Source organism: Oryctolagus cuniculus, chromosome 4 (genome assembly GCF_051225735.1).
Source record: "Oryctolagus cuniculus isolate XC-2025 breed Fujian yellow rabbit chromosome 4, ASM5122573v1, whole genome shotgun sequence".
Taxonomy (NCBI): Eukaryota; Metazoa; Chordata; class Mammalia; order Lagomorpha; family Leporidae; genus Oryctolagus; species Oryctolagus cuniculus.
This window is the reverse complement of record NC_142870.1, coordinates 144,758,499-144,770,704: the sequence shown is the minus strand read 5'-3', so window position 1 is coordinate 144,770,704 and position 12,206 is coordinate 144,758,499. Positions and strand designations below refer to the sequence as shown.

At 45.0% G+C, this 12,206-nt stretch overlaps 1 protein-coding gene across 8 annotated transcripts in view; it reads left to right on the top strand.

Moving 5' to 3' along the window:
* Nucleotides 1-3,899: 3,899 nt before the first annotated feature.
* Nucleotides 3,900-12,206, top strand: part of NCK1 (NCK adaptor protein 1) — an 88,450-nt gene continuing 80,143 nt past the window's right edge. For 2 of the 8 annotated variants that reach the window (XM_089332222.1, XM_002716437.6), the window contains exon 1: nt 3,900-3,967. The gene's annotated coding sequence lies outside the window, so the exon portion shown is untranslated. Of the gene's footprint in view, nt 4,100-4,208; nt 4,892-12,206 lie in introns of those variants that run through there. The other 6 variants (XM_089332223.1, XM_008266219.5, XM_089332221.1 and 3 more) reach the window with 5 other exon arrangements.

The window sequence follows — 12,206 nt, the reverse complement described above, 5'->3', positions numbered from 1 at the left end:
ACTTTTGTTGAATTAATTCCCATGAAAGTGTAATGGTACTGAAACTAGCAATTTGGTTACCAGTGCCTGCTAGTTTCTATACCTCACAGTCAAGCATGATTTGTTACATCTTCCTGGTTAGTATGTAGGACTTCTTTTGTCTTAAGTACTCCTGAGCAACAGTGATGTTTAACTAGGTCATTCTCTCTTAATCCTGCTTTAAAAAGATTTACTTATTTTAAAGGCAGAACAATAGAGAGGGAAGGTGAGAGGGAGAGTGGGAGGAGAAGGGAGAAGGGAGAGGGGAGGGGGGAGGGGGGAGGGGGGAGGGGGGAGAGGGGAGAGATCTTCCATGTGCTGGTTCATTTCCCAAATGATTTCAGCAATTGGGGCTGGGCCAGGCCAAAGCCAGGAGCCAGGAGCCAGGAGCCAGGAGCCAGGAACAATCCCAGGTGTGTGGCAGGAGCCCAAGTACTTGGGCCATCTGGTGCTGTCCTATCAGGTGCATCAGTAGGGAGCTGGATCAGAAGTGTAGTGGGGTCTCAAATGGTTAAGTGGCAGCTTCGTCCTCTGGGTCACAACACCCACCCCATGCCCCCAGTCATTTCTAATTATAAACCATCAATAGATTCCCGGGAAAGGCCTTGAGAAATAGAGGCTCATTTTTTCCCTTCCTTATCTTTCTAAATCCTTTCCTTTGGAATTAATGAAGTGAGTCACCTGTGTGTTTTATCCTCGACAGATTGGTTGTCCATATCTAGAACTCCACCTCTAGTCCATAGAGCACAAGTTTCAACACAGATTTTTTGTTCTGCCTGATTCTGGTTAATCCCTGGTCCACTCAGCACTAATTAGCAAAGATGATTTTTGTTTCCGTTTGAGTTCTCAAAGAGAAGAAGAAGCCATGTGCATGTTTATAAGTTGGGAAGACAGTGTGAACTTCAGTCCCGGAACAACTCCCACCCCATAAGAACATAGACTCCATTCCTTTTGAGTGCAATTTCATACTTGACTTTCTGCCTGTCCACACTTTTACCCTACACTTCCTTCTTTCATTACAGTTTCCTTATTTTTCTTGTTTGTTTTAAAGAATTCTTGGTAAGAATTGGGTGATGGGGAAACTAAAAGAAGGAAAATTAAGAGGAAAAGCAATGTTTACAGGGAACTGAAACTCTTTTTTGAAAAAGCAGACTTAAGGGGCTGGTGTTGTGGTACAGCAGGTTATGCCGCTGGCTGCGATGCTGGCATCCCGTATGAGCACTGGTTTGAGTCCTGGCTGCTCTGCTTCTGATTCAGCTCTCTGCTATGTGCCTGGGAGAGCAGCAGAAGATTGCCCAAGTGCTTGGGTCCCTGCCACCCACATGGGAAACACAGATGGAGTTCCAAGCTCCTGGCTTTAGCCTGGCCCAGCCCCAGCTAATAAAGACATTTGGAGAGTGAACCAGTGGGTGGAAGTCTTCCCTCTCTCTCTCTGTAACTGCATTTTAAATATAATAAATACTTTTTTAAAAAGTAGACTTAAGCTTTCTCCATTACTTGCAGCTGCTTTTGTTGCTTAAACAAGTGGCACAGTAGTCAAGAGATCTGGGGCTGGTGCCTTGGCTCAATAGGCTAATCCTCTGCCTGTGGCGCCAGCACCCCGGGTTCTGGTCCCGGTTGCTACTCTTCCAGTCCAGCTCTCTGCTGTGGCCCGGGAAGGCAGTGGAGGATGGCCCAAGTGCTTGGGCCCTGCACCCCATGGGAGACCAGGAGAAGCACCTGGCTCCTGGCTTTGGATCAGCGCAGTGCGCCAGCCGCGGCGGCCATTGGAGGGTGAACCAACGGCAAAGGAAAACCTATCTCTCTCTCACTGTACACTCTGCCTGTCAAAAAAAGAGGTCTGGATCCAAGTCTTGTGAAGGCTTTGTTCAGATCATTGGCCCACTCAATATACAGATTCTTATACAAAATAAAATCTAAACTGAAGACTTTAGCTTTTTCTGAATTAATTTTCTAAAAATGTATAGTATAAATTGTGAAAACAAGGACTATATTTTACTTGTTGGTATTTGACTTTACACCCACTGACCCCATCATATGTAAAATATGTAAATGGAATTGAAGTTGAATCAGGTTCTGTTAACAGTATTCTGTGTGATTTTGCAGAATGGTTTTAACAGATTTTGAATAAGAGTGTCTTAAAAAATTCACAAGAACTTGGCCCTAGCAGTTAAGATACCACTTGGGATGCTCACTTCTCATGGCGGGGGGGTGGGGGTAGGGTGGGGGTGGGTGGGGTGGGTGGGGGGTGTGTGCCAAGGCTTGAATCCTGGCTCTGTTTCTGATTCCAGTTTCTGATAATGTGTACTCCAGGAGGCAGCAAACTGATAGCCCAGGTTGTGTCCCTGTCATCCATATGGGAGACCTGGATTGAGTTCTGGGCTCCAGGCTTCAGCCTGGCCCAGCTTTAGCTGCTGGGAGCATTTGGGAAGTGAGCTAATATATGGGACATATGTCTCTAAAAAAATGAGTATGATAATATTTCAATCCATAACCTTTACAAAATGTACAAGAAAACCTTGTATTAGCTTAGACTACCAGAACAGAATGCCAGACTGTCTGCTGTACACTCACAAGGTGTAGAGATAGCCCCTATGTGTCTCATTTCATAGACATTTATCCCATCAGAGGGCCCACCCTTATTATCTCATTTAATCTTAATTACCTCCTAAAAGTGTATCTCCAACTACAGTCACATTGGGCTTCACCATATGAATTTTAGTCTAGAGTAGCTATGATAAAATACCCAAAGGTATTCAAACTCTTAGGAAAAATGAAAAATTCACTTGCATTATTCACTTTGGAGGACAATAGTAGAAAGTAGATACAGAACAGCTGTTGCCCAGTTTCGTGGTTTACTCGTCTCAACTAACTTGAGGCTAGGAAGAGGCCATAGAAAATTCATGCTTGACTTTATGATCCTACAGAAAGCAGGCCAAAAACCACATGCATCCATTGGCGCTCCAGTGAGTAATCTGCAGATAAAAGCAGGGCCAGGATGAAGGGAGGAGGGAAAGGAAGATGTGTGAATGCCGTAGGCAGTATTTACTGACCATAAAATGAAGCTGACAAGGTTCCTGATTTAACAATCTGGGAAGGTTAAAGACAAACCATTCCAGTAGCTCAGATAGGGAAAATACCTGTGCTCCAAGAAAGGTACCTCACCCGGCAGGCTTCCTGGAGGAGCAACACCTAAGGTGAACCACACCGAGCGGTTAAGGAACCAGGCAGGTCGTGGGCGACGGCCGCACCAGCTGGTGGGGCGGGGGCCGGGCCGGCGACGAGCGGACAGAACGGTCACCGCAGCCGAGACCGGGGCTGCGCACGCGCCAGGGCGCTTCCAGGGCCCCTCAGCCTGTTACTCCGGTTTGTGGCTCCAGGGAAGCCACGTCCTCCTCCCCGGTCCCCATTTCCAGGCCTTTTTGTTTGTTTTTCTTTGTCGCTCACGCCCCTTGGGACTCTTCAACTAGGAAGACCCTGCTCAGATGCAGAAACCAGGGGGAAGCTCCCAGGGCACGTGGGCGCAGTGATTTTTGCTATGGAATCTCTCCTGAAGCGCCGAGGAGGGAGGCTCCCAGGAATCTTCAGCCAAGGCTGGCCGGCCGGGGAGGCCACAGACGAGAGCCGACAGCCAGGCCCATCGCTTCGCTCCCCTGACTGTTAACCGACGCGCAGCCTCAGCTCACTGCACATCATACACAGCGTTTGAGTGACAGCCGGGCCCACCCAATCCCGGCGCGGTGCAAGCCACTGTCGCGTCAGGGACCGGGGTGTGGGGCGGCTGGGCCTATCAGCTTGGGCCAAGAGCGGGTTTCCTGCCCGTGCGGGCCCGCCCGCCCCCAGCGCGCGCCCCGCCCCTCTCCTGGGAGCTACGCGGCGGCAGAGCGCAGGCCTCGTGCCGTAACGGCCATCGCGGCGGGCGCGGCGGCGGCCCGGTAACCCTCCTCAGGTGAGCTGGCGCCGCCAGGCTCGGCAGCGGGGAGGTGAGACGGCCTCGGCGGCCGGCAGGTACACAGACAGCCCGTCAGTCCCCCGTGCGTCCACACAGCCTGTTCCTCGCCTCGTCGTTTCCTCTTCCCTGGTGAAGTTAGCCCCCGGGGCGCCGTCTGCCGGCCCGGAGCGGAGCCGGAGGGGGCGGGGAGGCTGCTCGGCGAGGCTCGGCGGCGCCCACACCGAGGCCGAGCGCGAGCCTCGGGCCGCAGCCCGGGCCCCCGGGCGGGCGCGACCCCGCGGCCTCTGTGCCCGCCCGCGGCGCCCGGCGTCGGGGGGCGCGCCGGGCGGGGTGGTGGCCGTGCCGGGCGCTGGCTCTCGGTCGGCGCTCCTCCCGAGAAAGTCCGCTTGCCTGCGTGTGGCGCGCTCGGAGGGCTGGAAGGTGGGGTCGTGGCCGGCGGGGGAGGGAGCCGTGCCCGTTGCGAGGGTGGACATCTTCGGGACGCGCCCCGCCCCAGGCCGCTCTCTCCGTTCTGGGGAAAGCTGGGTGTTGCTTTCACGGCGTGGACCTGCGGTGGAGTCGAAACGCGACTTGCAGGGGCTGGGAAGCTCTTCTGACTCGAGTTGTAATATTTGGTTGAAAAAAAAAATTTAACTCGGTAGCTCGGATTTTTTTTTTTTTTAAGCCTTTCTGATGTGTCTCCATCCATTAAATTAGCCGTTACAAACTCGGTAAGCAGGGTTTTGTTCAGGGCTGAGAACTTGGCGTAACCTAGGTAGGCACCCCATTAAATGTCGAACTGATGAAGTCACCTGGAATTAATTCGACCCGATACCTTAGGTGCGTTAAGGTTAGGAGTTAGGAAGGCATGAGGTTAAGGAATATATTTTTAAGCCCATCTTGGGGTGGGGAGCAAGGAAGCGGAATGTCAGTCTAAACCGGGTAAGTGTTGTCAGAGGTGTCCGTTTAATTTATAACCAGCCGTAATGATTTGTTAGGTACCTGGAAGTCGTTGTGCTGCCTGAAGTCGCCACCTTCAGTGAGTTCATTTACTGAGGAAACGCAGATGTAACCCAAGAAAGTTTGGTTTGGTAATTGTCAGTAATGCTCAGTACTTACCTAGGCGTCACGCTCCTATCTCGATAGTAACTCAAATATGGGTTGATTGTTTAGTATCCGTTCATTTTGTCCACAAACTCTGGGACTTTTTCTTTTGAGAAAATTGTGATCTGTAGGAATTGGCTGTAATATCCGTAAGCACAGTTTGTAGATTCTGTTCTTGTATTGAAGTTGAAAATGTTTGCCCTGTTTTTGTAAGCATTTTGTCTAGATTTTCTCAGAATTTTCAGGCCTGTGTAAACAGAGCTTGAAACATACCCATAATGTTTTGTTAGATATTGAGTGATATTTTGTTACTAGTTTTCTTATTTTTCTTTCGGACCTTTGAGAACTTTGCTTTCAAAGCTCAAGGTAGGTCTTACATGATTATTGTGATAAATTCCTAGTCAGGAAGACTTACTGAAAGTAGATGCATTCTGTTTCCTTAATCATAGCTTAAGAATTAGTTTTTATAATTTATTCACCTTTATAATAAGGAAAAATACCAAATGTTTTTTCTACCAACATGAGAAAATTAAATGACTGTAGTTAATAAGTAAAATGGAAGGGAACTCTTGAAATTACTGAATATTTAACAAATGTTTCAAATTCATTGCTGTACTTTTTTCTTTCCTTTTATTTTTTTAAAGATTGTATCTGACAGGTAGAGTTACAGAGAGAGAGGGAGAGACAGAGAAAGGTCTGCCATCTGGTTCACTCCCCAAATGGCCGCAACGGCCTGAGGTGAGTTGAGGTGAGCTGATCCGAAGCCTGGAGCCTCTTCCGGGTCTCCCATTCAGATGCAGGGGCCTAAGCACTTGGGCCATCCTCTACTGCTTTCCCAGGCCACAGCAGAGAGCTGGATCCGAAAAGGAGCAGCCAGATAGAAACCAGCATCCACGTGGGATGGACAGCTGACAGTGCCAAAAAATACAGTTAAATAAAGATAAATTAAAGCAACAATTATGTCTGAATAATTCTCATTTTAACCTTTTTCAAAGATAGGATTTATTCTTCCCTTCAAAACTGATTCCATGTACTGACTTTGTTTTTTGACATTATCATGCTTTCATCTACCTAGAGGTAAACCTTGGTCTTATCTCTGTCCACATAACATTGGACAATTTTTGCTAGTGTTTTTGTTTTGTTTTGTTTTTTAACTTCTTTTAGGTCCCTGTTCCTTTATACATTCTTATGTATTTTAATGTCTGTTTCAGAACTACTCACTTTTAGGTGGGTTTTCTACCTGGCATTTTTCCCTACTCAGTATGTTCTACCAGCTGTTTAATTCTTAAAATAGTGCTTCAAGAACATTCCTCACTGTTTAGAAACCAGTAGGAACTCTTATCTCTAGAGCGTAGTTCATAATTCATAGCCTTCTAACAGTTTGCTCAAATCTGTTTTTCTGATGGTAGTACTGTTTCTTTGTTAAGGTTGTCTACCCTGACTAAATCAATCTCATTTTCATTCATTCTTTCATGTCATAACTTAGGGAGACTTTGAATGCCTGTGTGTAGGCAGCCTACTCTTCAAAACAGAAATTCCTCCCCCACCCTCAAAAGTACCCAAGTATCAAATGAAGTAAAATTTTTTGAAGTTTAGTTTTTGCACCTTCAGTGCAGCCTTCAGAATGTGTTTATTCCATGTTGTTGCTTTCCTTTGAACCCATAGTCCCTATTTTGCCATTACCTTGGTTTTTAAATCTTATGTAGACTTGTATGGAATGTTTGAATCCAACCTTTTGTTTTATGTATAGGAAAACATACATAAAGAATAACTGCACTAAAATTAACATACTTAGTGATGAGGGCAGAACTGTGACTTGAACCTTGATCTGACACAATGTTGTATGTTCTCTGTGAATCACACTGCTTCTTATCTCTCCTTAGATCATTTTGTATTATGCATTTTTTTTTTTGCATTTTGTGTATTTATCTCAGATTCAGAACTTCTTGCCAGGGCAACCTCTGTGACTCGGATCCTGAATTATGTAAATCAGGGGTGGGAGACATCCTGCCCGCAGTTCCTCTGAGGCCCTCGAAATCATTTGGTCTGGCCCTGCCAAGGCAACTGCAGGGGGGACTCGAAATTCAGTTTTTTTAAGTGGATAATTTTGTGTGGCCTGTGAATGATGTTACAAATATCCAGATGGCTGTTGGCAGAAAAAAGGTCCCTCACCCTTGTAAACAGTGACTTTAGGATCTGCATACAGTCTTTGTTGGTGCTTGTTAGATGAGTTAAAAGTATTAACAGTAGTGTTGTCATCTCTAGTTGAGCACTAGGACCCGCTAAAAAGTGAATGCCTCCTTTACAAGGTTTACTGCTGGAGAGAGTGTCTGTCTGAATCTCTTGAGAAACAGGGGTCTTTGGGGACCTTGAAATAGATTCAAAATAATGTGATGGTTCTAAGGAAACTCAGAGGGTTTATCACATGACTGAATGTAATGATCTAGCTGGTGTTCTTTTTCTCCTTCTGAGTTAGAACAGTAACACTTTCTCACTTTATGACTTTTTGTCATCTTGTTCATCTGTTAGGGAACCAACAGTACATCTGCTTGTTGAGCAAAACATTCTAAAAGTCACTCCCGCCCCCCCCCCCCTTTGGAGAATTAGAGAGCTTTTATGTATTTGTTCCTCATCTTAACTCTGAAGTTTCTATTAGTCGAAGCAGCATAGGGTTGCCTTAATATTTTGTCTTACTTGTATGTATCAGGAGCTGAATGGTATAAGACGATAGAAAACTGTCAAGAGAAATCTCTGGAGAGAATGAATGCTTACTCTTTTGGTCTGAAACTAGAAGCTGTTTTTAATTTATTTTTTGGTTAATAATGACTTGTTTTTTTTATTTATCAACTGAAATAAACTGTTGAAACAATGATTCTCTTGTTCCTTATTCCTGAAATTCTAAGGATTGCTTAATTGGGCATGAGTGGTATGAATGATTTCTGCTTTTATTCAAACAGTTCAATTGAATAAAGCAAGCAGTGGGGATATGTGGAAATTTTTAAAAGAATGGTTACTTCTCAGATGGTTTTCTGTTTTTCTTTTTTAAAGAGCCAGCCTTTTCTTTCAAAAATTTCAGCACATATTTCCAAATCATGTTATTGTGTCGATCAACTCAGATAATAAATGTTATAAGTAATATGTTGTGTACCTTTTAAGTATTCCAATTATTATGACAAAAACATTTATTCATTGAATGGTATTGGAAAATTTTCTTTAAATTTTAGAAATATTTAGAATATTTAATATATACTCCTTCCCACCACCATTCTAATAATTCTACTTGCTACCTTGGGAAGTCAGTTACTTTTTTTTGTTCATTTTTTTCAGTTGTTCTTAAAAACAGCCTATGTGCCCTTGCATGATTTGGCTTTGCTTACTTCTTATTGTGTTTCCTCGTCTCTCCTCTCTGGGGCTTGAATAGCTGAGCTCCTTTTGCCTTGGAGCTTGTGAACATGCTCATCTCTCTGGGTAGATGACTCCTTTAGGTTAATTAGTATTAAGTTTGGCTACTGGAAACAGATGTTAAATAACTTTTTTTTTTTTTCCTGTCACACTGGAGAAATACAGGATTGGCATAGTGTTTGTTTGCATTTGGGGAGTGTACCAGTTGAAGATGTCTCTCTCTTTCCCCTCTCTCTACTCTTTCAAATCAATCTTTTAAAAAAAATCTGTTTTCTCACAATTATGGAGGCTAGAAGTCTTAACAAGGTACCATCAGGATTGATTTCTGTTGAAATTTTTTTTCCTGGCTTTAGATAGCTGCTTTCTCTTTGTGTCCTCAGATGACTTTTTTTTTTTTTGGACAGGCAGAGTGGACGGTGAGAGACAGAGGGAAAGGTCTTCCTTTGCTGCTGGTTCATCCTCCACAGGCCGCCGCGGCCGGTGCGCTGTGTCTGGTGCACCGCGCTGATCCAAAGCCAGGAGCCAGGTGCTTCTCCTGGTCTCCCATGGGGTGCAGGGCCCAAGCACCTGGGCCATCCTCCACTGCACTCCCTGGCCACAGCAGAGAGCTGACCTGGAAGAGGGGCAACCGGGACAGAATCTGGCGCCCCGACCGGGACTAGAACCTGGTGTGCTGGCGCCGCAAGGCGGAGGATTAGCCTAGTGAGCCGCGGCGCCGGCCAAGAATTGCATTTTAAAGAAAGTTGCATGTGTTTTTTTAAAACACAGAGTGACAGAGATACTCCATCTTATTTCACTCCCCAAATACCTGCAAAAGCTGAGGCTGGGCCAAGCTGTAGCCAGGAGTCAAGAATTCCATCTTGGGGGCCAGTGCTGTGGTGCAGAGGGTTGAAGCCCTGGCCTTCATTGCCGGCATCCCATATGGGTACTGGTTCAGGTCCTGGCTGCTCCTCTTTCAGTCTAGCTCTTTGTTGTGGCCTGGGAAAGCAGTGGAAGATGGCCCAAGTCTTTGGGCCCCTGCACCCATGTGGAGACCCAGAGGAAGCTCTTGTCTCCAGGCTTCAGATCAGCTCAGCTCTGGCTGTTTTGGTCATTTAGGGAGTGAGCCAGGGGAATGGAAGACCTCTTTCTCTCTTTGGCTCTACTTCTCTCTGTAACTCTTGTCTTTGAAATAAAAGAATTCTTAAAAAAGAAAGAAATTGAAGGTAGAGAGGACGATAAAATAACACTCCCTAAAAGAAGGAAAGAAATTTTTAAAAAAGCAATGTTTAAGAATTCCATCTTGGTCTCCAAGCGTGATTGGTAGGTACTCCAGTACTTGAACCATCGTCTGCTGCTTCCCAAGGTGTGCATTAGCAGGAAACTGAGGAAGGACTCAATGCCAGGCACTTGATGTGGGATGCAGGCATCCCAATTGGTGACTTAACTGCTGTGCTACACCACCAGCCCGAGGAATTGTGTTACAGGAGGTAAAAGTACAGTGCACTTTTTTTAAGTGTTGATTTCCAGAAAGTTATGTTTAGTCTTAGTTGTATGAACAGTCTTACAGCAGGTTTATCATATAATTATTTCTTTTACGTAAATATTTGTCCCCCCCCTTTAAAAAAAAAAGATTTTGTTTGAGAAAGTTAGAGAGGGAGGGACAGAAAGGTCTTCTGTCTGCTGGTTCACTCCCCAAATGGCTGCAATGGCTGGAGCTGAGCCGATCCAAAGCCAGGAGCTTGTTCCGGGTCTCCCAAGTGAGTGCAGGGGCCCAAGTACTTGGACCATCTTGTTTTGCTTTCCCAGGTCATAGCAGAGAGCTGGATTAGAATAGGAGCAGCCAGGATCTGAACCGGTGCCTAGATGGGATGCTGGCACCGCCACAGCACTGGCCCCTGTCACTGTTGTTTTCTTAAAAATTTACATATTTGAAAGGCTGAGTTAGATCTTCCATCCGTTGGTTCACTCCCCAAATGGCCACAATGTTTGGGGCTGAGCCCTGTTGAAGCCAGGAGTCTGAAACTCCATCTTGGTTTCCCAGGTGGATGGCAGGAGCCCAAGCACTTAGGCCATTGTCTTCTGCCTTCCCCTCTAGCAGGGAGCTGGATATGAGGTGGAGCAGGCATGACTTGATCTGGCACTTCTAAGAGATGCTGGTTCTGCAGCCTGTAGTTTAACTTGCTGTGCTATAACAGTTATACTGTTACTATTATTTAAAAAAAATGTATATATTCCAGACTTGTTTCTATGCGTATGCAGTCATGCACACCTTTTTTAAAAAGTAGGATTACATGCTACACCTTGTTTTCTGTGTTGGTTTTTGTGAACATCCTCTGTCAATATGTATAAATCTGAATGTTCTAGAGTCAGGTAAGTTGGGTTCTACTTTAGAATACATCACTTACCATTGTTTGGGCTTAGCCCTCTACAGACCCTCTCCCTCCCCTTGCCTCTTTTTCTTTATCTCTGATGCAGGGATAGTATCAAAGGACTAGTGTAAGGCTTGAATGTAAATTCATTTATCAGTGTAACTATTAAATAGTGTTTGGTGCACATTAAGAACTTGTATGGATCCCCTCTTGCCCTTTAGAATCAACTTCTAAATTTAAAGTACTTGGGTTCAAAGAAGTTTTAATGTTTGCTGAATTGCTATTCAGAACAAACAGCAAGTTATACCTTTTTCACAGTGTTTTTCAACTTTGCATTCTTTTCTTCTTCTTCTTTTTTTTTTAATTTATTTATGTATTTGAAAAGCAGAGTTACAGAGAGATGGGGAGATTGATCTTCCATCTACTAGTTCTCCCCGCAAATGGCCAGTGCTGGGCCAGGCAGAAGCCTGAGGCTTCTTCTGGGTCTCCTCCATGGGTTTTAGAGGCTCAGTTACTTGGGCCATCTTTCACTGCTTTCTAGGCAGGGAGCTGGACTGGAAGTGGAGCAGCCAGGTCTTGAACTGGTGTTCATATGGTATGCTAGCGTCAGAGGTGGCAGCTTTATCTGCTACGCCACAATGCCGGCCCCTCTCTTCCTTTCTAATTGTTGCCAACCTTGGAGGAAAAAAAAATTGAGAATAGGAAAATTAGACAAAATCATAAGCATAGTATAGGCTTTTATTTTTTTTGTCATACCTTTTGAGTAATTAGTATAATAATGATGAATTCAGAAGAATATGAAAGAATATTAACAATGTAATCACCAGTTGAGTCTAATTGACATACATAGGACATTTCAGTTGGTGCCACCAGAATACAGAGCTTTATCGAATGCTTATCAGTTTTCCAAATTGATGCATGTTAAATGTCAAAAAACTGAAATAAGTAATTCCAGAGTGTTTTCTTTGACATGCTAAAATTAAGCCAGAAATCAATTAAAAAATAAATCTAGAAAATTATCAGCTGTTTGAAAATTAAGCAATATATTTGCAAATGACACAGGGATTAGATAAATATAGCATTAAACTGTTGTGAACTGAATGATGAGAATATGGCATAATTTAAGAGATACAGGTAAAGCCATGCTTAGAGGAAAGTTTATATCCTTAAAATGTACATATTAGAAAGAATGAAGTCTAGGCCGGTGCTGCAGCTCATTTGGCTAATCCTCCGCCTGTGGCGCCAGCACCCCGGGTTCTAGTCCTGGTTGTGGTGCTGGATTCTGTCTCGGTTGCTCCTCTTCCAGTCCAGCTCTCTGCTGTGGCCCATGAGGACAGTGGAGGATGGCCCAAGTGCTTGGGCCCTGCACCCGCATGGGAGACCAGGAGGAAGTGCCTGGC